The sequence below is a fragment of the Astyanax mexicanus genome, chromosome 13 (genome assembly GCF_023375975.1).
Source record: "Astyanax mexicanus isolate ESR-SI-001 chromosome 13, AstMex3_surface, whole genome shotgun sequence".
Classification (NCBI taxonomy): Eukaryota; Metazoa; Chordata; class Actinopteri; order Characiformes; family Acestrorhamphidae; genus Astyanax; species Astyanax mexicanus.
In genome coordinates, this window is record NC_064420.1 from 49,039,236 (window position 1) to 49,043,899 (window position 4,664).

Sequence of the window (4,664 nt, forward strand, 5' to 3'; positions counted from 1 at the left end):
AATTTCAGTAATTTATATTATGATTTTAATTCATTTACATTGGGATTAAAAATGTGTCTAAGTCAGAAAATAACTGCTGTGGAATCTTTACTTTACTTTACTACTATTTTCTACTGGGATTTCCATTAAATCAGTAAACTGAATGAAAGAGTTGAGACATGAAATATAAAAACGTAATATAATTAAAATAATGGCTTACAAAGGTAAATTATGACTTACTTTCTCTAAATATTGAATTAGTATTTGACAATATTGACTTTTAACAATTATATCTCTCTAAAATCTGACTTATATTAGAATGACTTATACTTGAGATCTTGAGATTAAAATAATGTAATTTCTCAAAAGTTTGACTAAATATCTTGAATTTCAGGCTGAATATCTTGCCTTAGAATATTATTTATAGCTCTAGCTCACTTGAAATTTTAAAAATATATATTTTTTGTTGTTTGTTTTCTTTATTTTATCTTCTTTATCTAGTTATAATCCCGAAACCCTTTATCTGTGCAAACAGTAATTTGTGATTTGCAGTTTTCCATAAGATAAGATAAGATAAGATAATTCTTTATTAATCCCACAATGGGGAAATTTACAAGGTTACAGCAGTGCAGAGGAAAGGACAGAGAAACAGATCAGGAAAATGTATAAACAAATAATGATAAATCTATATATACAAAAAACGATTGCAGGAAAAAATATAAAGATACTTAAAAAATTATATATAGTAAGAAAAACGTATATACATCTAGTGCATAGAGATATGATTATGGTGGGGTGGCCCAGTGTTATTGCACAAAGAGTAACAGTGAATAAATATGTAGATAAAATAAATAGTAGATAAAAAAGGTGAGAAATATAAAATATATTGCACAGATGGTGATAAGGGGATCACAGCACTTGTAGTGAGATGGATATTGCACATGGTAAGCATTACAGCTACACTGAGTAGTATGTAGGTTTGTATGAAGTCCTGAGATAGTAATGCAGTTTCCATGCAGTTTCTCTGCTTGTGCCCCTGAACTGTGAGTCAGGATTCACTGCAGCAAAATCTGAGCTCCACAGGATTGTGGAGAAACAGCTTCATGTGGTGAACAGTGGCACGAGCAGTACCCACTCGATTATTGCTAAACAATTTCACAATATATCGGTTTCTGCAGTAAAACTGATCCTTTAAACTCAGCAACTTTTACTGCTGCAGCGTTCGCTCGAACAATACTTACATTACAACACAGTGTTTATATCTCCTCTTTATCCTCTCTCTTTAACATATAGATACAGATATATGTTCTGTATTTATCTTAAATTAATCTTTTGTAGAACCTTTATATTTTATAATATAGTCTACTATAGTATAGTATAGTAAAATAGCTAAAATTATGTTTTAAAATTTTTATACTATATATAAACTATATACTGTATCTGGCATTTTTGCTCAGTATCTGGAGATTCTGATGTACTTTCTCTATTTCTTTTTTATTTAGTATGTTGAAATTAGTTAATTTCCCATAATTATGGCTTAATATTTTTAACTAATGACTTTTTTTTATTGAAATTCTAAACATTCAAAAAATCTAAAATTGACATTTCTCCTTAAAAAACTTTTTTGTATTTTGTAATAATGACTTTTCAAAAGTGCCAAACTGTATCTTGAAACAATGACATTTCTAAAAAAAAAAAAAAAAAAAAAAAAAAAAAAAATTATATATAATCTTAAAATTTGTGTTTAGTCTTTTGGAAAAAATGACATTTCTCAAGAAATATACTTATTTCACAATAACAATAATGACTTGAATTCTCAAAATTGACATTTCTAAAAAAGAAAAAAAAGAAAATTAGATATAATCTTTTTTTGTATTTAGTCTTTATTTGATTTTATTTAGAAAAAAATAGTTTCTCAATAAATTGGCTCTATTTGGAAATTATGTAAACTAAATTTGTTAAAATAATAAATTATTCATCTAAATCTTTACTTAGTGTCTATAGTGTCTTTAAGGTCAGTAATGCTATTGTAATTTTAATTTTGTAATTTTACTGTCTCAAAACATTTAAATGTTCTGTTTTTAAAATATAGGAGACTCAAAAAAATACTGGAATTGTAAAAAATGGAAAAAATAAGAGAGCACTTCAGTTTCTGAATCAGTTTCTCTGATTTTGCTATTTATAGGTTTATGTTTGAGTAAAATGAACATTGTTGTTTTATTCTATAAACTACAGACACAATTTCTCCCAAATTACAAATAAAAATATTTTAGTCATTTAGAGCATTTATTTACAGAAAATGAGAAATGTCTGAAATAACAAAAAAGATGCAGAGCTTTCAGACCTCAAATAATGCAAAGAAAACAAGTTCATATTCATAAAGTTTTAAGAGTTCAGAAATAATCAATATTTGGTGGAATAATCCTAGATTTTAATTACAGTTAAAAGCATGCATCTTGGCATCATGTTCTGCTCCTCCACCAGTCTTACACACTGCTTTTGGATAACTTTATGCTGCTTTACTCCTGGTGTAAAAATTCAAGCAGTTCAGTTTGGTGGTTTGATGGCTTGTGATCATTTATCTTCCTCTTGATTAAATTCCAGAGAAAACTCCATTTTTAAGTGGTCTCTTTTCTTTTTTCCATTGCTGTATATTTTCTAACATTTTTACATTTTTCGATTAAATATTGTCCAATTACAACACAGTGTTCATGTACCTCAATCACCTACAATTCGGTCCCCACTAAGCACTGAATACACACACACACAAACACACTCAAACACAGGTAAAAATTCCTCCCTCTGGGGTCTTTCTGGCCACACCCTCCACTGTTACTTCCCAGGCCACGCCCCTCTCTGTCAATTCACAGGCCACGCCCCCTCGCTGTCACTTCCCAGCAGTTAAAAATTCAGCAATTCAGATCCAGACTGAACAGAATGATGAATTAAATGCGCTGTATTTAACATAATGTGCACGGGTCCCCACACCGCTGAGTGAAATGCAGCTCAGGACTGCAGACAGCAAGATAAAGTGTCCCGCCATCCGCTGCTTATGATTCATCCTGCAGAAAATCAGCATTAATCCACAAATATTAGGACTGAAGTACAGAGCAGCACTTACGGATCCGTTCCTAGAGGACAAAGCCCGAATACATTACAGTCCTGAGTCCCGCTGCGTTATTAAAACCAGAGCGGGACGCCGCTGAAATATTTAAACACAAATTCCAACAATTTCTCACTATTTCTGCATAAATCAGACGCTGACTTTTACACAAAGTCATTCAGAGAGAATTCAGACTCTTCAGATTTCTTTAGAGTGGAGGTAAACTGGGGCGCGTTTCCCAAAAGCTTTATAACACTAAGAATTCATTAACCCCTTAATTTACAAAACCAGTTGTTTTTGCAGTAAAATAATTTAAATATATAAAACCCTATATATATATATATAGGGTTTAAAATCTCCTACAGGACACTTGGAGAAGCTGCCTGTTCACTTTCTCTCTACTGCACTTAATAATTAATAATAATTCCAGATCCGTAACAGGAATCAACCCAAATTCTGCAGGTTTAAAAAAAGACGTAAAAACTAAAAAAAACATAACGAAACTAAAAGTTTGGAGGACATGAACTGTTTGATTTGTATTCAGGAAAGTATTGATTTTAAAATTAAGTTGAGGAAAGAGACAATTGTATGATTTTATGGTTTTTGAACCTGGATTGGTTCTGTTCTCTCTGCAATTTTTTACATTAATAACATGTTTACGGTGGGCGCCGAGTGCTCCAGCGGTCTAAAGCCCTGCCACTATGGGAGGTCGCAAGTTCGAATCCCGCTCATGCAGCTTTGCCATCAAGCTGCCGGCGCTCAGAGGGAGCGAAATTGGCCCCGCTCCCTCCGGGTGGGTAGATGGCGCTCTCTCCCCACATCACTCCTAGGGTGATGTGGATCAGCACAAGGCTGTGTCTGTGAGCTGATGTATCAGAACCGAGTTGCAAGGTTCGAAAAGAGGCGAAGTCTGACTTCACATGTGTTGGAGGAGCATCTTTGGGGCACCACTAGTGATAGAGGGAATCCTAATAATAAGTGGGTTGGGTAATTGGGAAATTTGGGAAAATATCTGGATTTGTGTGCACAGGGCCTTACAGTAGCCTTCCAATTCCCTTAAACAATGGTAGTCATACTTTTGTTCTAGTACACAGACACAAGTACTGTTCTTTTAATTCAGGGGTGTCCAAACTACGGCCCGCAGGCCATTTGTGGCCCGTTTCCTTTTTTGGAGCGGCCCGTAAGGTATTTTAGAAATAGAATGAAAGTTGGCCCGCTGTTAAGCAGGTTTTTATAATGTGAGATTCAAAGTTTGAACGCTAGGTGTCAGAAATAGGCCAAAGAGTCTAAAAGCGGAGAGAGTGCGCATTTCTAGCGCAAAAAAAAGGGGCCAAAGAGTCTAAAAGCGGAGAGAGTGCGCATTTCTAGCGCAAAAAAAAGGGGCCAAAGAGTCTAAAAGCGGAGAGAGTGCGCATTTCTAGCACAGAAAAACGGGCCAAAGAGTCTAAAAGCGGAGAGAGTGCGCATTTCTAGCACAGAAAAACGGGGCCAAAGAGTCTAAAAGCGGAGAGAGTGCGCATTTCTAGTGCAGAAAAATGGGGCCAAAGAGTCTAAAAGCGGAGGGAGTGCGCATTTCTAGCGC